This window comes from Pseudophryne corroboree, unplaced genomic scaffold, assembly GCF_028390025.1.
Source record: "Pseudophryne corroboree isolate aPseCor3 unplaced genomic scaffold, aPseCor3.hap2 scaffold_705, whole genome shotgun sequence".
NCBI classification, from domain to species: domain Eukaryota; kingdom Metazoa; phylum Chordata; class Amphibia; order Anura; family Myobatrachidae; genus Pseudophryne; species Pseudophryne corroboree.
The window spans coordinates 130,751-150,987 of record NW_026970288.1 but is presented as its reverse complement, the minus strand read 5'-3'; the positions used below and the strand labels follow the sequence as shown (position 1 = coordinate 150,987).

The 20,237-nt window shown below is 45.2% G+C and overlaps 22 non-coding genes and 1 pseudogene across 22 annotated transcripts; 16 read left to right on the top strand and 7 right to left on the bottom strand.

Moving 5' to 3' along the window:
* Positions 1-2,889: 2,889 nt before the first annotated feature.
* LOC135038284 (U1 spliceosomal RNA) lies at positions 2,890-3,053 on the bottom strand. Its single transcript, XR_010232669.1, has one exon. It is a non-coding gene; the product is annotated as a U1 spliceosomal RNA (small nuclear RNA).
* A 671-nt stretch (positions 3,054-3,724) lies between these two features.
* On the bottom strand, positions 3,725-3,887 carry LOC135038247 (U1 spliceosomal RNA). The gene has a single exon (XR_010232636.1). It is a non-coding gene; the product is annotated as a U1 spliceosomal RNA (small nuclear RNA).
* Positions 3,888-4,039: 152 nt separating this feature from the next.
* LOC135038251 (U1 spliceosomal RNA) lies at positions 4,040-4,203 on the bottom strand. Its single transcript, XR_010232640.1, has one exon. It is a non-coding gene; the product is annotated as a U1 spliceosomal RNA (small nuclear RNA).
* A 671-nt stretch (positions 4,204-4,874) lies between these two features.
* LOC135038255 (U1 spliceosomal RNA) lies at positions 4,875-5,037 on the bottom strand. Its single transcript, XR_010232643.1, has one exon. It is a non-coding gene; the product is annotated as a U1 spliceosomal RNA (small nuclear RNA).
* A 152-nt stretch (positions 5,038-5,189) lies between these two features.
* Positions 5,190-5,353, bottom strand: LOC135038297 (U1 spliceosomal RNA). The gene has a single exon (XR_010232682.1). It is a non-coding gene; the product is annotated as a U1 spliceosomal RNA (small nuclear RNA).
* A 671-nt stretch (positions 5,354-6,024) lies between these two features.
* Positions 6,025-6,187, bottom strand: LOC135038249 (U1 spliceosomal RNA). The gene has a single exon (XR_010232638.1). It is a non-coding gene; the product is annotated as a U1 spliceosomal RNA (small nuclear RNA).
* A 152-nt stretch (positions 6,188-6,339) lies between these two features.
* Positions 6,340-6,503, bottom strand: LOC135038270 (U1 spliceosomal RNA). Its single transcript, XR_010232656.1, has one exon. It is a non-coding gene; the product is annotated as a U1 spliceosomal RNA (small nuclear RNA).
* A 4,007-nt stretch (positions 6,504-10,510) lies between these two features.
* LOC135038269 (U1 spliceosomal RNA) lies at positions 10,511-10,674 on the top strand. The gene has a single exon (XR_010232655.1). It is a non-coding gene; the product is annotated as a U1 spliceosomal RNA (small nuclear RNA).
* Positions 10,675-10,826: 152 nt separating this feature from the next.
* Positions 10,827-10,989, top strand: LOC135038232 (U1 spliceosomal RNA). The gene has a single exon (XR_010232624.1). It is a non-coding gene; the product is annotated as a U1 spliceosomal RNA (small nuclear RNA).
* A 671-nt stretch (positions 10,990-11,660) lies between these two features.
* On the top strand, positions 11,661-11,824 carry LOC135038299 (U1 spliceosomal RNA). The gene has a single exon (XR_010232684.1). It is a non-coding gene; the product is annotated as a U1 spliceosomal RNA (small nuclear RNA).
* A 152-nt stretch (positions 11,825-11,976) lies between these two features.
* On the top strand, positions 11,977-12,128 carry LOC135038254 (U1 spliceosomal RNA; annotated as a pseudogene).
* A 657-nt stretch (positions 12,129-12,785) lies between these two features.
* LOC135038183 (U1 spliceosomal RNA) lies at positions 12,786-12,949 on the top strand. Its single transcript, XR_010232575.1, has one exon. It is a non-coding gene; the product is annotated as a U1 spliceosomal RNA (small nuclear RNA).
* Positions 12,950-13,101: 152 nt separating this feature from the next.
* Positions 13,102-13,264, top strand: LOC135038231 (U1 spliceosomal RNA). The gene has a single exon (XR_010232623.1). It is a non-coding gene; the product is annotated as a U1 spliceosomal RNA (small nuclear RNA).
* A 671-nt stretch (positions 13,265-13,935) lies between these two features.
* LOC135038282 (U1 spliceosomal RNA) lies at positions 13,936-14,099 on the top strand. The gene has a single exon (XR_010232667.1). It is a non-coding gene; the product is annotated as a U1 spliceosomal RNA (small nuclear RNA).
* Positions 14,100-14,251: 152 nt separating this feature from the next.
* Positions 14,252-14,414, top strand: LOC135038201 (U1 spliceosomal RNA). The gene has a single exon (XR_010232593.1). It is a non-coding gene; the product is annotated as a U1 spliceosomal RNA (small nuclear RNA).
* Positions 14,415-15,085: 671 nt separating this feature from the next.
* On the top strand, positions 15,086-15,249 carry LOC135038286 (U1 spliceosomal RNA). Its single transcript, XR_010232671.1, has one exon. It is a non-coding gene; the product is annotated as a U1 spliceosomal RNA (small nuclear RNA).
* A 152-nt stretch (positions 15,250-15,401) lies between these two features.
* On the top strand, positions 15,402-15,564 carry LOC135038238 (U1 spliceosomal RNA). The gene has a single exon (XR_010232629.1). It is a non-coding gene; the product is annotated as a U1 spliceosomal RNA (small nuclear RNA).
* A 671-nt stretch (positions 15,565-16,235) lies between these two features.
* LOC135038240 (U1 spliceosomal RNA) lies at positions 16,236-16,399 on the top strand. The gene has a single exon (XR_010232631.1). It is a non-coding gene; the product is annotated as a U1 spliceosomal RNA (small nuclear RNA).
* A 152-nt stretch (positions 16,400-16,551) lies between these two features.
* LOC135038200 (U1 spliceosomal RNA) lies at positions 16,552-16,714 on the top strand. Its single transcript, XR_010232592.1, has one exon. It is a non-coding gene; the product is annotated as a U1 spliceosomal RNA (small nuclear RNA).
* Positions 16,715-17,385: 671 nt separating this feature from the next.
* LOC135038187 (U1 spliceosomal RNA) lies at positions 17,386-17,549 on the top strand. The gene has a single exon (XR_010232579.1). It is a non-coding gene; the product is annotated as a U1 spliceosomal RNA (small nuclear RNA).
* Positions 17,550-17,701: 152 nt separating this feature from the next.
* Positions 17,702-17,864, top strand: LOC135038205 (U1 spliceosomal RNA). The gene has a single exon (XR_010232597.1). It is a non-coding gene; the product is annotated as a U1 spliceosomal RNA (small nuclear RNA).
* Positions 17,865-18,535: 671 nt separating this feature from the next.
* Positions 18,536-18,699, top strand: LOC135038268 (U1 spliceosomal RNA). Its single transcript, XR_010232654.1, has one exon. It is a non-coding gene; the product is annotated as a U1 spliceosomal RNA (small nuclear RNA).
* Positions 18,700-18,851: 152 nt separating this feature from the next.
* LOC135038241 (U1 spliceosomal RNA) lies at positions 18,852-19,014 on the top strand. The gene has a single exon (XR_010232632.1). It is a non-coding gene; the product is annotated as a U1 spliceosomal RNA (small nuclear RNA).
* Positions 19,015-20,237: the final 1,223 nt, after the last annotated feature.

Below are 20,237 nucleotides of genomic sequence, written 5' to 3'. Positions count from 1 at the left end.
CATTCATCTAAAACGTTTCCTAGAAAAACTTAAAAAAGTCAATAATCTGGAGAGTTTTTGTAAGATGTTTCTTCTTTCAACCAACGAAGAAACACATTGGTACTTTCCCATGATGAGTGAGTGCTTCAGGATCTCTTGCACTTACATGTGCAGCAGAGTACAGCAATGGAAGCATGCTGGGCCCATAACCCAGAGGTAGGCAGATTGAAACTATCCTCTGCTATATGCATTTTTTTGTTTGTTAATTAAAGTAATCCAAAACTGGGATTGATATTTTGGCTCTTTTATTTTTACTTAAAGTACAATAACTTTTACCATTTTAATTTGTTTTAATAGTATATTGACAGTATTGTTTTCTTTCAAAAATCCACTTAATTTTCTTTACCCTATTATTTAAATGGTAATTGACAAAAACAAACTACATTGTCACCAGAAGAGCAATTCAAAATGTACAAGTGATATATTAAAATCATCTTTCCAGCTTGAATTTCAATGATGCATTGGGGCAACGATTTTGTGAGAAACATCTTCACCCTTAAATAAAGATTTTCTTAATTCCTTACCTGTGTGCTAATTAGATATCACCTTGTTTTCATATTAAACAGACTTCCACATGAGAAAGCAGCAAGGATGCAGTGGCGTTAATGTTTCCTGGTGTCAACCTGTATTATTTCAGTAGACATTGAAATGAGGATGCATCTTGCTGCCTTTCCAATGAAACAAGTTTAATTTAGTAATAGGTGAAAAACCATCCCTACAAAGGTGTTAATCAGAGACTTGGCTTTGTGGACACTTTTCAGAGAACAAATTTGTTAGCATAAAAATAAAGCCAGAAAATGAAGAGCTGTTTAATCACGCAATTTGATTTTTTTGCCAGCATATTTCTTTTTCTCTGCAACCCACTGCTAAATTGTGCTTCCTAGATGTTTTTATAAAATCACTTTATCAAATCTAACTCTGATTACATCAGAGAAGGCCAGGTACCCTACACCATAACAGGGGGTATGAAATTTGACTTGTCTACTTAAAGATCACCAAAATCTGATAACAAGGTCAATTAGGTCCCTGGGTGGGATTGAACCACCAACCTTTTGGTTAATAGCCATACTTACTAACTGATTGCGCCACAGAGACACTTTGCAAAATTTCATACTGACAAAGGCTAATAAGCATTCATCTAAAACGTTTCCTAGAAAAACTTTAAAAAGTCAATAATCTGGAGAGTTTTTGTAAGATGTTTCTTCCATCAACCAACGAAGAAACACATTGGTACTTTCCCATGATGAGTGAGTGCTTCAGAATCTCTTGCACTTACATGTGCAGCAGAGTACTGCAATGGAAGCATGCTGGGCCCATAACCCAGAGGTAGGCAGATTGAAACTATCCTCTGCTATATGCATTTTTTTTTGTTAATTAAAGTAATCCAAAACTGGGATTGATATTTTGGCTCTTTTATTTTTACTTAAAGTACAATAACTTTTACCATTTTAATTTGTTTTAATAGTATATTGACAGTATTGTTTTCTTTCAAAAATCCACTTAATTTTCTTTACCCTATTATTTAAATGGTAATTGACAAAAACAAACTACATTGTCACCAGAAGAGCAATTCAAAATGTACAAGTGATATATTAAAATCATCTTTCCAGCTTGAATTTCAATGATGCATTGGGGCAACGATTTTGTGAGAAACATCTTCACCCTTAAATAAAGATTTTCTTAATTCCTTACCTGTGTGCTAATTAGATATCACCTTGTTTTCATATTAAACAGACTTCCACATGAGAAAGCAGCAAGGATGCAGTGGCGTTAATGTTTCCTGGTGTCAACCTGTATTATTTCAGTAGACATTGAAATGAGGATGCATCTTGCTGCCTTTCCAATGAAGCAAGTTTAATTTAGTAATAGGTGAAAAACCATCCCTACAAAGGTGTTAATCAGAGACTTGGCTTTGTGGACACTTTTCAGAGAACAAATTTGTTAGCATAAAAATAAAGCCAGAAAATGAAGAGCTGTTTAATCACGCAATTTGATTTTTTTGCCAGCATATTTCTTTTTCTCTGCAACCCACTGCTAAATTGTGCTTCCTAGATGTTTTTATAAAATCACTGAATCAAATCTAACTCTGATTGCATCAGAGAAGGCCAGGTACCCTACACCATAACAGGGGGTATGAAATTTGACTTGTCTACTTAAAGATCACCAAAATCTGATAACAAGGTCAATTACGTCTCTGCTTGGGATTGAACCACCAACCTTTTGGTTAATAGCCGAACACACTAACCGATTGCGCCACAGAGACACTTCGCAAAATGTACATACTGACAAAGGCTAATAAGCATTCATCTAGAACGTTTCCTAGAAAAACTTTAAAAAGTCAATAATCTGGAGAGTTTTTGTAAGAATTTTCTTAAATCAACCAATGAAGAAACACATTGGTACTTTCCCATGATGAGTGAGTGCTTCAGGATCTCTTGCACTTACATGTGCAGCAGAGTACTGCAATGGAAGCATGCTGGGCCCATAACCCAGAGGTAGGCAGATTGAAACTATCCTCTGCTATATGCATTTTTTTTGTTAATTAAAATAATCCAAAACTGGGATTGATATTTTAGCTCTTTTATTTTTACTTAAAGTACAATAACTTTTACCAATTTTATTTGTTTTAATAGTATATTGACAGTATTGTTTTCTTTCAAAAATGCACTTAATAGTATCTCACCTGGCAGGTAAGTAGGAGTTGGGCTAGAGCTGGGGAGGGTCGCTGCTCGGGCACCCCCCTGTCAAATGAAGGAGATCCAACTGAGGCAGCACAAAGGAACTCTTGAAAGAAGAACAAGGCTAGAGGAAGATCTGAGACAAAGAAATCTGACTTTTACCAGAGCTGACCAGAGGAAAGCACAAACACAGTCCCCCACTACCACAAATAATGCAGTCGAGTTTCCCACATTTGGGGAAATCACAGGGGTCAGCATACCCAGAATGCAATGAATGAACCTCACCCTGGGAGAACAATCTTCATGACCATGGTATCTCCTGTGCAAAATAAGTATGATTTGGGATAGGGCTGGGGAGGGCCACTGCTCAGGCACATCTCTGTCAAGTAAAGGAGATTCAACTGAGGCAGCACAAGGGAACTCTCATCTGGGGACAACAACTGCAGGGAGAACACATATTTTCAGATGAACATGGGAGGGCAGAAGGCTGCCTAATACTGAAGCACCCCCAAACAACAAACCAAATGCAACAACTAGTGCAAGCATTCCTGGGGGAAGGCCTGCAGCAGATGGATTTGCATATAGTGATGTCATCCAAGCAGTGGGTCAAAGTTGGCTTCAACCCTCGTCTGCATATGAAAAGAGAAAAGGGGCGTGCAGGGCATGGCGGCCTTTTGCGGCGCTTGGATGACCCCTAGTTCGCATTAAACACCTCCACCCTCCTTCGGTGTGGGGCTCATGTTGGCTATGCCCCAGCCCCTGAAGCATTCAAGCTGATTTCTTGCAGCAGTTGGGCACTGTAACAGCTCCAGAGCTGCTCTGAAAGGCAAGTAAAAAGGTGTGGGCCCTGCAGCACTACCTGTAGTTTGCATTGTGCGTTGGAAGGCACAAAGTAAGCAGACGGGAGAAGTCAGGATAGTGCGCAAGGGCATAGAAGGGAGCGGCTCAAGAAAAGAGAAGTGGAAACAGACAGCAAACTAGGCTGGAGAGAGACCTGAGACAAAGAGATCTGAATTATACGAGAGCCGACCAGGGGAAACACAAATTATGCAGTCAAGTTTCCCACATTTGGGGAAATCGCAGGATCAGCACACCCAGAGTGCAATGGGTGAGCCTTGCCCTGGGAGAAGCACCTTCCTGATCATAGTATATCACCTGGCAGGTAAGCAGGAGTTGGGCTAGAGCTGGGGAGGGTCGCTGCTCGGGCACCTGCCTGTCAAGTGAAGGAGATCCAACTGAGGCAGCACAAGGGAACTCTCGAAATAAGAACAAGGCTAGAGGAAGATCTGAGACAAAGAAATCTGACTTTTACCAGAGCTGACCAGAGGAAAGCACAAACACAGTCCCCCACTACCACAAATAATGCAGTTGAGTTTCCCACATTTGGGGAAATCACAGGGGTCAGCATACCCAGAATGCAATGAATGAACCTCACCCTGGGAGAACAATCTTCATGACCATGGTATCTCCTATGCAAAATAAGTATGTTTTGGGATAGGGCTGGGGAGGGCCGCTGCTCAGGCACATCTCTGTCAAGTAAAGGAGATTCAACTGTGGCAGCACAAGGGAACTCTCATCTGGGGACAACAACTGCAGGGAGAACACATATTTTCAGATGAACATGGGAGGGCAGAAGGCTGCCTAATACTGAAGCACCCCCAAACAACAAACCAAATGCAACAACTAGTACAAGCATTCCTGGGGGAAGGTCTGCAGAAGACGGATTTGCATACGGTGATGTCATCCAAGCAGTGGGCCAAAGTTGGCTGGAACCCTCGTCTGCATTTGAAAAGAGAAAAGGGGTATGCAGGGCATGGCGGCCTTTTGCGGCGCTTGGATGACCCCTAGTTCGCATTAAACACCTCCACCCTCCTTCGGTGTGGGGCTCATGTTGGCTATGCCCCAGCCCCTGAAGCATTCAAGCTGATTTCTTGCAGCAGCTGGGCACTGTAACAGCTCCAGAGCTGCTCTGTAAGGCGAGTAAAAGGGTGTGGGCCCTGCAGCACTACCTGTAGTTCGCATTGTGCGTTGCAAGGCACAAATTAAGCATACGGGAGAAGTCAGGATAGTGCGCAAGGGCATAGAAGGGAGCGGCTCAAGAAAAGAGAAGTGGAAACAGACAGCAAACTAGGCTGGAAAGAGACCTGAGACAAAGAGATCTGAATTATACGAGAGCCGACCAGGGGAAACACAAATTATGCAGTCAAGTTTCCCACATTTGGGGAAATCGCAGGAGCAGCACACCCAGAGTGCAATGGGTGAGCCTTGCCCTGGGAGAAGCAACTTCATGATCATAGTATCTCACCTGGCATTTAAGTAGGAGTTGGGCTAGGGCTGGGGAGGGTCGCTGCTCGGGCACCCCCCTGTCAAGTGAAGGAGATCCAACTGAGGCAGCACAAGGGAACTCTCGAAAGAAGAACAAGGCTAGAGGAAAATCTGAGACAAAGAAATCTGACTTTTACCAGAGCTGACCAGAGGAAAGCACAAACACAGTCCCCCACTACCACAAATAATGCAGTCGAGTTTCCCACATTTGGGGAAATCACAGTGGTCAGCATACCCAGAATGCAATGAATGAACCTCACCCTGGGAGAACAATCTTCATGACCATGGTATCTCCTATGCAAAATAAGTATGATTTGGGATAGGGCTGGGGAGGGCCGCTGCTCCGGCATATATCTGTCAAGTAAAGGAGATTCAACTGAGGCAGCACAAGGGAACTCTCATCTGGGGACAACAACTGCAGGGAGAACACATATTTTCAAATGAACATGGGAGGGCAGAAGGCTGCCTAATACTGAAGCACCCCCAAACAACAAACCAAATGCAACAACTAGTACAAGCATTCCTGGGGGAAGGCCTGTAACAGATGGATTTGCATATTGTGATGTCATCCAAGCAGTGGGTCAAAGTTGGCTTCAACCCTCGTCTGCATATGAAAAGAGTAAAGGGGCGTGCAGGGCATGGCGGCCTTTTGCGGCGCTTGGATGACCCCTAGTTCGCATTAAACACCTCCACCCTCCTTCGGTGTGGGGCTCATGTTGGCTATGCCCCAGCCCCTGAAGCATTCAAGCTGATTTATTGCAGCAGCTGGGCACTGTAACAGCTCCAGAGCTGCTCTGTAAGGCGAGTAAAAGGGTGTGGGCCCTGCAGCACTACCTGTAGTTCGCATTGTGCATTGGAAGGCACAAATTAAGCAGACGGGAGAAGTCAGGATAGTGCGCAAGGGCATAGAAGGGAGCGGCTCAAGAAAAGAGAAGTGGAAAAAGACAGCAAACTAGTCTGGAGAGAGACCTGAGACAAAGAGATCTGAATTATACGAGAGCCGACCAGGGGAAACACAAATTATGTAGTCAAGTATCCCACATTTGGGGAAATCGCAGGAGCAGCACACCCAGAGTGCAATGGGTGAGCCTTGCCCTGGGAGAAGCACCTTCATGATCATAGTATCTCACCTGGCAGGTAAGTAGGAGTTGGGCTAGAGCTGGGGAGGGTCGCTGCTCGGGCACCCCCCTGTCAAGTGAAGGAGATCCAACTGAGGCAGCACAAAAGAACTCTCGAAAGAAGAACAAGGCTAGAGGAAGATCTGAGACAAAGAAATCTGACTTTTACCAGAGCTGACCAGAGGAAAGCACAAACACAGTCCCCCACTACCACAAATAATGCAGTCGAGTTTCCCACATTTGGGGAAATCACAGGGGTCAGCATACCCAGAATGCAATGAATGAACCTCACCCTGGGAGAACAATCTTCATGACCATGGTATCTCCTATGCAAAATAAGTATGATTTGGGATAGGGCTGGGGAGGGCCGCTGCTCAGGCACATCTCTGTCAAGTAAAGGAGATTCAACTGAGGCAGCACAAGGGAACTCTCATCTGGGGACAACAACTGCAGGGAGAACACATATTTTCAGATGAACATGGGAGGGCAGAAGGCTGCCTAATACTGAAGCACCCCCAAACAACAAACCAAATGCAACAACTAGTGCAAGCATTCCTGGGGGAAGGCCTGCAGCAGATGGATTTGCATATGGTGATGTCATCCAAGCAGTGGGTCAAAGTTGGCTTCAACCCTCGTCTGCATATGAAAAGAGAAAAGGGGCGTGCAGGGCATGGCGGCCTTTTGCGGCGCTTGGATGACCCCTAGTTCGCATTAAACATCTCCACCCTCCTTCGGTGTGGGGCTCATGTTGGCTATGCCCCAGCCCCTGAAGCATTCAAACTGATTTCTTGCAGCAGCTGGGCACTGTAACAGCTCCAGAGCTGCTCTGTAAGGCGAGTAAAAGGGTGTGGGCCCTGCAGCACTACCTGTAGTTCGCATTGTGCGTTGGAAGGCACAAATTAAGCAGACGGGAGAAGTCAGGATAGTGCGCAAGGGCATAGAAGGGAGCGGCTCAAGAAAAGAGAAGTGGAAACAGACAGCAAACTAGTCTGGAGAGAGACCTGAGACAAAGAGATCTGAATTATACGAGAGCCGACCAGGGGAAACAGAAATTATGCAGTCAAGTTTCCCACATTTGGGGAAATCGCAGGAGCAGCACACCCATTTAGTAATAGGTGAAAAACCATCCTTACAAAGGTGTTAATCAGAGACTTGGCTTTGTGGACACTTTTCAGAGAACAAATTTGTTAGCATAAAAATAAAGCCAGAAAATAAAGAGCTGTTTAATCACTCAATTGGATTTTTCTGCCAGCATATTTTTTTTCTCTGCAACCCACTGCTAAATTGTGCTTCCTAGCTGTTTTTATAAAATCACTGAATCAAATCTAACTCTGATTACATCAGAGAAGGCCAAGTACCCTACACCATAACAGGGGGGTGGAAATTTTGACTTGTCTACTTAAAGATCACCAAAATCTGATAACAAGGTCAATTAGGTCCCTGGGTGGGATTGAACCACCAACCTTTTGGTTAATAGCCGTACATACTAACTGATTGCGCCACAGAGACACTTTGCAAAAGTCCATACTGACAAAGGCTAATAAGCATTCATCTAAAACGTTTCCTAGCAAAACTTTAAAAAGTCAATAATCTGGAGAGTTTTTGTAAGATGTTTCTTCCATCAACCAACGAAGAAACACATTGGTACTTTCCCATGATGAGTGAGTGCTTCAGGATCTCTTGCACTTACATGTGCAGCAGAGTACTGCAATGGAAGCATGCTGGGCCCATAACCCAGAGGTAAGCAGATTGAAACTATCCTTTGCTATATGCATTTTTTTTTGCTAATTTAAGTAATCAAAACTGGGATTGATATTTTTGCTCTTTTATTTTTACTTAAACTACAATAACTTTTACCATTTTAATTTGTTTTAATAGTATATTGACAGTATTGTTTTCTTTCAAAAATCCACTTCATTTTCTTTACCCTATTATTAAAATGGTAATTGACAAAAACAAACTACACCATTGTCACCAGAAGAGCAATACAAAATGTACAAGTGATATATTAAATTCATCTTTCCAGCTTGAATTTCAATGATGCATTGGGTCAACAATTTTGTGAGAAACATCTTCACCCTTAAATAAAGATTTTCTTAATTCCTTACCTGTGTGCTAATTAGATATCACCTTGTTTTCACATTAAACAGACTTCCACATGAGAAAGCAGCAAGGATGCAGTGGCGTTAATGTTTCCTGGTGTCAACTTGTATTATTTCAGTAGACATTGAAATGAGGATGCATCTTGCTGCCTTTCCAATGAAGCAAGTTTAATTTAGTAATAGGTGAAAAACCATCCTTACAAAGGTGTTAATCAGAGACTTGGCTTTGTGGACACTTTTCAGAGAACAAATTTGTTAGCATAAAAATAAAGCCAGAAAATGAAGAGCTGTTTAATCACTCAATTGGATTTTTCTGCCAGCATATTTTTTTTCTCTGCAACCTACTGCTAAATTGTGCTTCCTAGCTGGTTTTTATAAAATCACTGAATCAAATCTAACTCTGATTACATCAGAGAAGGCCAGGTACCCTACACAATAAGAGGGGGTTTGAAATTTTGACTTGTCTACTTAAATATCACCAAAATCTGATCACAAGGTCAATTACGTCCCTGGGTGGGATTGAACCACCAACCTTTTGGTTAATAGCCGAACACACTAACCGATTGCGCCACAGAGACACTTTGCAAACAGTACATACTGACAAAGGCTAATAAGCATACATCTAGAACGTTTCCTAGAAAAACATTAAAAAATCAATAATCTGGAGAGTTTTTGTAAGATGTTTCTTCCATCAACCAATGAATAAACACATTGGTACTTTCCCATGATGAGTGAGTGCTTCAGGATCTCTTGCACTTACATGTGCAGCAGAGTACTGCAATGGAAGCATGCTGGACCCATAACCCAGAGGTAGGCAGATTGAAACTATTCTTTGCTATATGCATTTTTTTTTTGTTAATTTAAGTAATCAAAACTGGGATTGATATTTTTGCTCTTTTATTTTTACTTAAAGTACAATAACTTTTACCATTTTAATTTGTTTTAATAGTATATTGACAGTATAGTTTTCTTTCAAAAATCCACTTAATTTTCTTTACCCTATTATTAAAATGGTAATTGACAAAAAAAACTACATTGTCACCAGAAGAGCAATACAAAATGTACAAGTGATATATTAAAATCATCTTTCCAGCTTGAATTTCAATGATGCATTGGGGCAACAATTTTGTGAGAAACATCTTCACCCTTAAATAAAGATTTTCGTAATTTCTTACCTGTGTGCTAATTAGATATCACCTTGTTTTCACATTAAACAGACTTCCACATGAGAAAGCAGCAAGGATGCAGTGGCGTTAATGTTTCCTGGTGTCAACCTGTATTATTTCAGTAGACATTGAAATGAGGATGCATCTTGCTGCCTTTCCAATGAAGCAAGTTTAATTTAGTAATAGGTGAAAAACCATCCCTACAAAGGTGTTAATCAGAGACTTGGCTTTGTGGACACTTTTCAGAGAACAAATTTGTTAGCATAAAAATAAAGCCAGAAAATGAAGAGCTGTTTAATCACGCAATTTGATTTTTTTGCCAGCATATTTCTTTTTCTCTGCAACCCACTGCTAAATTGTGCTTCCTAGATGTTTTTATAAAATCACTGAATCAAATCTAACTCTGATTACATCAGAGAAGGCCAGGTACCCTACACCATAACAGGGGGTATGAAATTTGACTTGTCTACTTAAAGATCACCAAAATCTGATAACAAGGTCAATTAGGTCCCTGGGTGGGATTGAACCACCAACCTTTCGGTTAATAGCCGTACATACTAACTGATTGCGCCACAGAGACCGTTTTACTTGCCTTACAGAGCAGCTCTGGAGCTGTTACAGTGCCCAGCTGCTGCAAGAAATCAGCTTGAATGCTTAAGGGGCTGGGGCATAGCCAACATGAGCCCAACACCGAAGGAGGGTGGAGGTGTTTAATGCGAACTAGGGGTCATCCAAGCGCCGCAAAAGGCCGCCATGCCCTGCACGCCCCTTTTCTCTTTTCATATGCAGACGAGGGTTGAAGCCAACTTTGACCCACTGCTTGGATGACATCACCATATGCAAATCCATCTGCTGCAGGCCTTCCCCCAAGAATGCTTGCACTAGTTGTTGCATTTGGTTTGTTGTTTGTGGGTGCTTCAGTATTAGGCAGCCTTCTGCCCTCCCATGTTCATCTGAAAATATGTGTTCTCCCTGCAGTTGTTGTCCCCAGATGAGAGTTCCCTTGTGCTGCCTCAGTTGAATCTCCTTTACTTGACAGAGATGTGCCTGAGCAGCGGCCCTCCCCAGCTCTAGCCCAAATCATACTTATTTTGCATAGGAGATACCATGGTCATGAAGATTGTTCTCCCAGGGTGAGGTTCATTCATTGCATTCTGGGTATGCTGACCCCTGTGATTTCCCCAAATGTGGGAAACTCGACTGCATTATTTGTGGTAGTGGGGGACTGTGTTTGTGCTTTCCTCTGGTCAGCTCTGGTAAAAGTCAGATTTCTTTGTCTCAGATCTTCCTCTAGCCTTGTTCTTCTTTCGAGAGTTCCCTTGTGCTGCCTAAGTTGGATCTCCTTCACTTGACAGGGGGGTGCCCGAGCAGCGACCCTCCCCAGCTCTAGCCCAACTCCTACTTACCTGCCAGGTGAGATACTATGATCAGGAAGGTGCTTCTCCCAGGGCAAGGCTCATCCATTGCACTCTGGGTGTGCTGCCCCTGTGATTTCCCCAAATGTGGGAAACTTGACTGCATAATTTGTGTTTCCACTGGTCGGCTTTCATATAATTCAGATCTCTTTGTCTAAGGTCTCTCTCCAGCCTAGTTTGCTGTCTGTTTCCACTTCTCTTTTCTTGAGCCGCTCCCTTCTATGCCCTTGCGCACTATCCTGACTTCTCCCGTCTGCTTACTTTGTGCCTTACAATGCACAATGCAAACTACAGGTAGTGCTGCAGGGCCCACACCCTTTTACTTGCCTTACAGAGCAGCTCTGGAGCTGTTACAGTGCCCAGCTGCTGCAAGAAATCAGCTTGAATGCTTCAGGGGCTGGGGCATAGCCAACATGAGCCCCACACCGAAGGAGGGTGGAGGTGTTTAATGCGAACTAAGGGTCATCCAAGCGCCGCAAAAGGCCGCCATGCCCTGCACGCCCCTTTTCTCTTTTCATATTCAGACGAGGGTTGAAGCCAACTTTGACCCACTGCTTGGATGGCATTACCATATGCAAATCAATCTGCTGCAGGCCTTCCCCCAGAAATGCTTGCACTAGTTGTTGCATTTGGTTTGTTGTTTGGGGGTGCTTCAGTATTAGGCAGCCTTCTGCCCTCCCATGTTCATCTGAAAATATGTGTTCTCCCTGCAGTTGTTGTCCCCAGATGAGAGTTCCCTTGTGCTGCCTCAGTTGAATCTCCTTTACTTGACAGAGATGTGCCTGAGCAGCGGCCCTCCCCAGCCCTATCCCAAATCATACTTATTTTGCATAGGAGATACCATGGTCATGAAGATTGTTCTCCCAGGGTGAGGTTCATTCATTGCATGCTGGGTATGCTGACCCCTGTGATTTCCCCAAATGTGGGAAGCTCGACTGCATTATTTGTGGTAGTGGGGGACTGTGTTTGTGCTTTCCTCTGGTCAGCTCTGGTAAAAGTCAGATTTCTTTGTCTCAGATCTTCCTCTAGCCTTGTTCTTCTTTCGAGAGTTCCCTTGTGCTGCCTCAGTTGGATCTCCTTCACTTGACAGGGGGGTGCACGAGCAGCGACCCTCCCCAGCTCTAGCCCAACTCCTATTTACCTGCCAGGTGAGATACTATGATCAGGAAGGTGCTTCTCCCAGGGCAAGGCTCACCCATTGCACTCTGGGTGTGCTGCTCCTGCGATTTCCTCAAATGTGGGACACTTGACTGCATAATTTGTGTTTCCTCAGGTCGGCTCTCATATAATTCAGATCTCTTTGTCTCAGGTCTTTCTCCAGCCTAGTTTGCTGTCTGTTTCCACTTCTCTTTTCTTGAGCCGCTCCCTTCTATGCAGTTGCGCACTATCCTGACCTCTCCCGTCTGCTTACTTTGTGCCTTCCAACGCACAATGCATACTACAGGTAGTGCTGCAGGGCCCACACCCTTTTACATGCTTTACAGAGCAACTCTGGAGCTGTTACAGTGCCCAGCTGCTGCAAGAAATCATCTTGAATGCTTCAGGGGCTGGGGCATAGCCAACATGAGCCCCACACCGAAGGAGGGGTCATCCAAGCGCCACAAAAGGACACCATGCCCTGCACATCCCTTTTTTCTTTTCATATGCAGACGAGGGTTGAAGCCAACTTTGACCCACTGCTTGGATGACATCACCATATGCAAATCCATCTGCTGCAGGCCTTCCCCCAGGAATGCTTGCACTAGTTATTGCATTTGGTTTGTTGTTTGGGGGTGCTTCAGTATTAGGCAGCCTTCTGCCCTCCCATGTTCATCTGAAAATATGTGTTCTCCCTACAGTTGTTGTCCCCAGATGAGAGTTCCCTTGTGCTGCCTCAGTTGAATCTCCTTTACTTGACAGAGATGTGCCTGAGCAGCGGCCCTCCCCAGCCCTATCCCAAATCATACTTATTTTGCATAGGAGATACCATGGTCATGAAGATTGTTCTCCCAGGGTGAGGTTCATTCATTGCATTCTGGGTATGCTGACCCCTGTGATTTCCCCAAATGTGAGAAACTCGACTGCATTATTTGTGGTAGTGGGGGACTGTGTTTGTGCTTTCTTCTGGTCAACTCTGGTAAAAATCAGATTTCTTTGTCTCATATCTTCCTCTAGCCTTGTTCCTCTTTTGAGAGTTCCCTTGTGCTGCCTCAGTTGGATCTCCTTCACTTGACAGGGGGGTACCCGAGCAGCGACCCTCCCCAGCTCTAGCCCAACTCCTACTTACCTGCCAGGTGAGATACTATGATCAGGAAGGTGCTTCTCCCAGGGCAAGGCTCACCCATTGCACTCTGGGTGTGCTGCCCCTGTGATTTCCCCAAATGTGGAAAACTTGACTGCATAATTTGTGTTTCCCCTGGTCGTCTCTCGTATAATTCAGATCTTTTTGTCTCAGGTCTCTCTCCAGCCTAGTTTGCTGTCTGTTTCCACTTCTCTTTTCTTGAGCCGCTCCCTTCTATGCCCTTGCGCACTATCCTGACTTCTCCCGTCTGCTTACTTTGTGCCTACCAACACACAATACAAACTACAGGTAGTGCTGCAGGGCCCACACCCTTTTACTTGCCTCACAGAGCAGCTCTGGAGCTGTTACAGTACCCAGCTGCTGCAAGAAATCAGCTTGAATGCTTCAGGGGCTGGGGCATTGCCAACATGAGCCCCACACCGAAGGAGGGTGGAGGTGTTTAATGCGAACTAAGGGTCACCCAAGCGCCGCAAAAGGCCGCCATGCCCTGCATGCCCCTTTTCTCTTTTCATATGCAGACGAGGGTTGATGCCAACTTTGACCCACTGCTTGGATGGCATTACCATATGCAAATCAATCTGCTGCAGGCCTTCCCCCAGGAATGCTTGCACTAGTTGTTGCATTTGGTTTGTTGTTTGGGGGTGCTTCGGTATTAGGCAGCCTTCTGCCCTCCCATGTTCATCTGAAAATATGTGTTCTCCCTGCAGTTGTTGTCCCCAGATGAGAGTTCCCTTGTGCTGCCTCAGTTGAATCTCCTTTACTTGACAGAGATGTGCCTGAGCAGCGGCCCTCCCCAGCCCTATCCCAAATCATACTTATTTTGCATAGGAGATACCATGGTCATGAAGATTGTTCTCCCAGGGCGAGGTTCATTCATTGCATTCTGGGTATGCTGACCCCTGTGATTTCCCCAAATGTGGGAAACTCGACTGCATTATTTGTGGTAGTGGGGGACTGTGTTTGTGCTTTCCTCTGCTCAGCTCTGGTAAAAGTCAGATTTCTTTGTCTCAGATCTTCCTCTAGCCTTGTTCTTCTTTCGAGAGTTCCCTTGTGCTGCCTCAGTTGGATCTCCTTCACTTGACAGGGGGGTGCCCGAGCAGCGACCCTCCCCAGCTCTAGCCCAACTCCTACTTACCTGCCAGGTGAGATACTATGATCAGGAAGGTGCTTCTCCCAGGGCAAGGCTCACCCATTGCACTCTGGGTGTGCTGCTCCTGCGATTTCCCCAAATGTGGGAAACTTGACTGCATAATTTGTGTTTCCTCTGGTCGGCTCTCGTATAATTCAGATCTCTTTGTCTCAGGTATTTCTCCAGCCTAGTTTGCTGTCTGTTTCCACTTCTCTTTTCTTGAGCCGCTCCCTTCTATGCCCTTGCGCACTATCCTGACCTCTCCCGTCTGCTTACTTTGTGCCTTCCAACGCACAATGCATACTACAGGTAGTGCTGCAGGGCCCACACCCTTTTACATGCTTTACAGAACAGCTCTGGAGCTGTTACAGTGCCCAGCTGCTGCAAGAAATCATCTTGAATGCTTCAGGGGCTGGGGCATAGCCAACATGAGCCCCACACCGAAGGAGGGTGGAGATGTTTAATGCGAATTAAGGGTCATCCAAGCACCACAAAAGGACGCCATGCCCTGCACATCCCTTTTTTCTTTTCATATGCAGACGAGGGTTGAAGCCAACTTTGACCCACTGCTTGGATGACATCACCATATGCAAATCCATCTGCTGCAGGCCTTCCCCCAGGAATGCTTGCACTAGTTGTTGCATTTGGTTTGTTGTTTGGGGGTGCTTCAGTATTAGGCAGCCTTCTGCCCTCCCATGTTCATCTGAAAATATGTGTTCTCCCTGCAGTTGTTGTCCCCAGATGAGAGTTCCCTTGTGCTGCCTCAGTTGAATCTCCTTTACTTGACAGAGATGTGCCTGAGCAGCGGCCCTCCCCAGCCCTATCCCAAATCATACTTATTTTGCATAGGAGATACCATGGTCATGAAGATTGTTCTCCCAGGGTGAGGTTCATTCATTGCATTCTGGGTATGCTGACCCCTGTGATTTCCCCTAATGTGGGAAACTCAACTGCATTATTTGTGGTAGTGGGGGACTGTGTTTGTGCTTTCTTCTGGTCAACTCTGGTAAAAATCAGATTTCTTTGTCTCAGATCTTCCTCTAGCCTTGTTCCTCTTTCGAGAGTTCCCTTGTGCTGCCTCAGTTGGACCTCCTTCACTTGACAGGGGGGTACCCGAGCAGCGACCCTTCGCAGCTCTAGCCCAACTCCTACTTACCTGCCAGGTGAGATACTATGATCATGTAGGTGCTTCTCCCAGGGCAAGGCTCACCCATTGCACTCTGGGTGTGCTGCCCCTGTGATTTCCCCAAATGTGGGAAACTTGACTGCATAATTTGTGTTTCCCCTGGTCGGCTCTCGTATAATTCAGATCTCTTTGTCTCAGGTCTCTGTCCAGCCTAGTTTGCTGTCTGTTTCCACTTCTCTTTTCTTGAGCCGCTCCCTTCTATGCCCTTGCGCACTATCCTGACTTCTCCCGTCTGCTTACTTTGTGCCTTCCAACACACAATGCAAACTACAGGTAGTGCTGCAGGGCCCACACCCTTTTACTTGCCTCACAGAGCAGCTCTGGAGCTGTTACAGTGCCCAGCTGCTGCAAGAAATCAGCTTGAATGCTTCAGGGGCTGGGGCATTGCCAACATGAGCCCCACACCGAAGGAGGGTGGGGGTGTTTAATGCGAACTAAGGGTCACCCAAGCGTTGCAAAAGGCCGCTATGCCCTGCACGCCCCTTTTCTCTTTTCATATGCAGACGAGGGTTGAAGCCAACTTTGACCCACTGCTTGGATGGCATTACCATATGCAAATCAATCTGCTGCAGGCCTTCCCCCAGGAATGCTTGCACTAGTTGTTGCATTTGGTTTGTTGTTTGGGGGTGCTTCAGTATTAGGCAGCCTTCTGCCCTCCCATGTTCATCTGAAAATATGTGTTCTCCCTGCAGTTGTTGTCCCCAGATGAGAGTTCCCTTGTGCTGCCTCAGTTGAATCTCCTTTACTTGACAGAGATGTGCCTGAGCAGCGGCCCTCCCCAGCCCTATCCCAAATCATACTTATTTTGCATAGGAGATACCATGATCATGAAGATTGTTCTCCCAGGGTGAGGTTCATTCATTGCATTCTGGGTATGCTGACCCCTGTGATTTCCCCAAATGTGGGAAACTCGACTGCATTATTTGTGGTAGTGGGGGACTGTGTTTGTGCTTTCCTCTGCTCAGCTCTGGTAAAAGTCAGATTTCTTTGTCTCAGATCTTCCTCTAGCCTTGTTCTTCTTTCGAGAGTTCCCTTGTGCTGCCTCAGTTGGATCTCCTTCACTTGACAGGGGGGTGCCCGAGCAGCGACCCTCCCCAGCTCTAGCCCAACTCCTACTTACCTGCCAGGTGAGATACTATGATCAGGAAGGTGCTTCTCCCAGGGCAAGGCTCACCCATTGCACTCTGGGTGTGCTGCTCCTGCGATTTCCCCAAATGTGGGAAACTTGACTGCATAATTTGTGTTTCCTCTGGTCGGCTCTCGTATAATTCAGATCTCTTTGTCTCAGGTCTTTCTCCAGCCTAGTTTGCTGTCTGTTTCCACTTCTCTTTTCTTGAGCCGCTCCCTTCTATGCCCTTGCGCACTATCCTGACCTCTCCCGTCTGCTTACTTTGTGCCTTCCAACGCACAATGCATACTACAGGTAGTGCTGCAGGGCCCACACCCTTTTACATGCTTTACAGAACAGCTCTGGAGCTGTTACAGTGCCCAGCTGCTGCAAGAAATCATCTTGAATGCTTCAGGGGCTGGGGCATAGCCAACATGAGCCCCACACCGAAGGAGGGTGGAGATGTTTAATGTGAATTAGGGGTCATCCAAGCGCCACAAAAGGACGCCATGCCCTGCACATCCCTTTTTTCTTTTCATATGCAGACGAGGGTTGAAGCCAACTTTGACCCACTGCTTGGATGACATCACCATATGCAAATCCATCTGCTGTAGGCCTTCCCCCAGGAATGCTTGTACTAGTTGTTGCATTTGGTTTGTTGTTTGGGGGTGCTTCAGTATTAGGCAGCCTTCTGTCCTCCCATGTTCATCTGAAAATATGTGTTCTCCCAGCAGTTGTTGTCCCCAGATGAGAGTTCCCTTGTGCTGCCTCAGTTGAATCTCCTTTACTTGACAGAGATGTGCCTGAGCAGCAGCCCTCCCCAGCTCTATCCCAAATCATACTTATTTTGCATAGGAGATACCATGGTCATGAAGATTGTTCTCCCAGGGTGAGGTTCATTCATTGCATTCTAGGTATGCTGACTCCTATGATTTCCCCAAATGTGGGAAACTCGACTGCATTATTTGTGGTAGTGGGGGACTGTGTTTGTGCTTTCCTCTGGTCAGCTCTGGTAAAAGTCAGATTTATTTGTCTCAGATCTTCCTCTAGCCTTGTTCTTCTTTCGAGAGTTCCCTTGTGCTGCCTCAGTTGGATCTCCTTCACTTGACAGGGGGGTGCCCGAGCATCGACCCTCCCCAGCTCAAGCCCAACTCCTACTTACCTGCCAGGTGAGATACTATGATCATGAAGGTGCTTCTCCCAGGGCAAGGCTCACCCATTGCACTCTGGGTGTGCTGCTCCTGCGATTTCCCCAAATGTGGGAAACTTGACTGCATAATTTGTGTTTCCCCTGGTCAGCTCTCGTATAATTCAGATCTCTTTGTCTCAGGTCTCTCTCCAGCCTAGTTTGCTGTCTGTTTCAACTTCTCTTTTCTTGAGCCGCTCCCTTCTATGCCCTTGCGCACTATCTTGACTTCTCCCATCTGCTTACTTTGTGCCTTCCAACGCACGATGCGAACTACAGGTAGTGCTGCAGGACCCACACCCTTTTACTTGCCTTACAGAGCAGCTCTGGAGCTATTACAGTGCCCAGCTGCTGCAAGTAATCAGCTTGAATGCTTCAGGGGCTGGGGCATAGCCAACATGAGCCCCACACCGAAGTAGGGTGGAGGTGTTTAATGCGAACTAGGGGTCATCCAAGCGCCGCAAAAGGCCGCCATGCCCTGCACGCCCCTTTTCTCTTTTCATATGCAGACGAGGGTTGAAGCCAACTTTGACCCACTGCTTGGATGACATCACCATATGCAAATCCATCTGCTGCAGGCCTTCCCCCAGGAATGCTTGTACTAGTTGATGCATTTGGTTTGTTGTTTGGGGGTGCTTCAGTATTAGGCAGCCTTCTGCCCTCCCATGTTCATCTGAAAATATGTGTTCTCCCTGCAGTTGTTGTCCCCAGATGAGAGTTCCCTTGTGCTGCCTCAGTTGAATCTCCTTTACTTGACAGAGATGTGCCTGAGCAGCGGCCCTCCCCAGCCCTATCCCAAATCATACTTATTTTGCATAGGAGATACCATGGTCATGAAGATTGTTCTCCCAGGGTGAGGTTCATTCATTGCATTCTGGGTATGCTGACCCCTGTGATTTCCCCAAATGTGGGAAACTCGACTGCATTATTTGTGGTAGTGGGGGACTGTGTTTGTGCTTTCCTCTGGTCAGCTCTGGTAAAATCCAGATTTCTGTGTCTCAGATCTTCCTCTAGCCTTGTTCTTCTTTCGAGAGTTCTCTTGTGCTGCCTCAGTTGGATCTCCTTCACTTGACAGGGGGGTGCCCGAGCAGCGACCCTCCTCAGCTCTTGCCCAACTCCTACTTACCTGCCAGGTGAGATACTATGATCATGAAGGTGCTTCTCCCAGGGCAAGGCTCACCCATTGCACTCTGTGTGTGCTGCTCCAGCGATTTCCCCAAATGTGGGAAACTCGACTGCATAATTTGTGTTTCCCCTGGTCGGCTCTAGTATAATTCAGATCTCTTTGTCTCAGGTCTCTCTCCAGCCTAGTTTGCTGTCTGTTTCCACTTCTCTTTTCTTGAGCCGCTCCCTTCTATGCCCTTGCGCACTATCCTGACTTCTCCTGTCTGCTTACTTTGTGCCTTCCAACGCACAATGCGAACTACAGGTAGTGCTGCAGGGCCCACACCCTTTTAGTTGCCTTACAGAGCAGCTCTGGAGCTGTTACAGTGCCCAGCTGCTGCAAGAAATCAGCTTGAATGTTCTTCGTTGATTGATGGAAGAAACATCTTACAAAAACTCTCCAGATTATTGACTTTTTAAAGTTTTTCTAGGAAACGTTCTAGATGAATGCTTATTAGCGTTTGTCAGAATGTACGTTTGCAAAGTGTCTCTGTGGCGCAATCAGTTAGCGTGTTCGGTTATTATCCAAAAGGTTGGTGGTTCAATCCCACCCAGGGACGTAATTCACCTTGTTATCAGATTTTGGTGATATTTAAGTAGACAAGTCAAAATTTCAAACCTCATCTTATTGTGTAGGGTACCTGGCCTTCTCTGATGTTATCAGAGTTAGATTTGATTCAGTGATTTTATAAAAAAACAGCTAGGAAGCACAATTTAGCAGTGGGTTGCAGAGAAAAAAAATATGCTGGCAAAAAAACCCAATTGAGTGATTAAACAGCTCTTCATTTTCTGGTTTATTTTTATGCTAACAAATTTGTTCTCTGAAAAGTGTCCACAAAGCCAAGTCTCTGATTAACACCTTTGTAGGGATGGTTTTTCACCTATTACTAAATTAAACTTGCTTCATTGGAAAGGCAGCAAGATGCATCCTCATTTCAATGTCTACTGAAACAATACAGGTTGACACCAGGAAACATTAACGCCACTGCATCCTTGCTGCTTTCTCATGTGGAAGTCTGTTTAATGTGAAAACAAGGTGATATCTAATTAGCACACAGGTAAGGAATTAAGAAAATCTTTATTTAAGGGTGAAGATGTTTCTCACAAAATCGTTGCCCCAATGCATCATTGAAATTCAAGCTGGAAAGATGATTTTAATATATCACTTGTACATTTTGTATTGCTCTTCTGGTGACAATGTAGTTTGTTTTTGTCAATTACCATTTTAATAATAGGGTAAAGAAAATTAAGTGGATTTTTGAAAGAAAACAATACTGTCAATATACTATTAAACAAATTAAAATGGTAAAAGTTATTGTACTTTAAGTAAAAATAAAAGA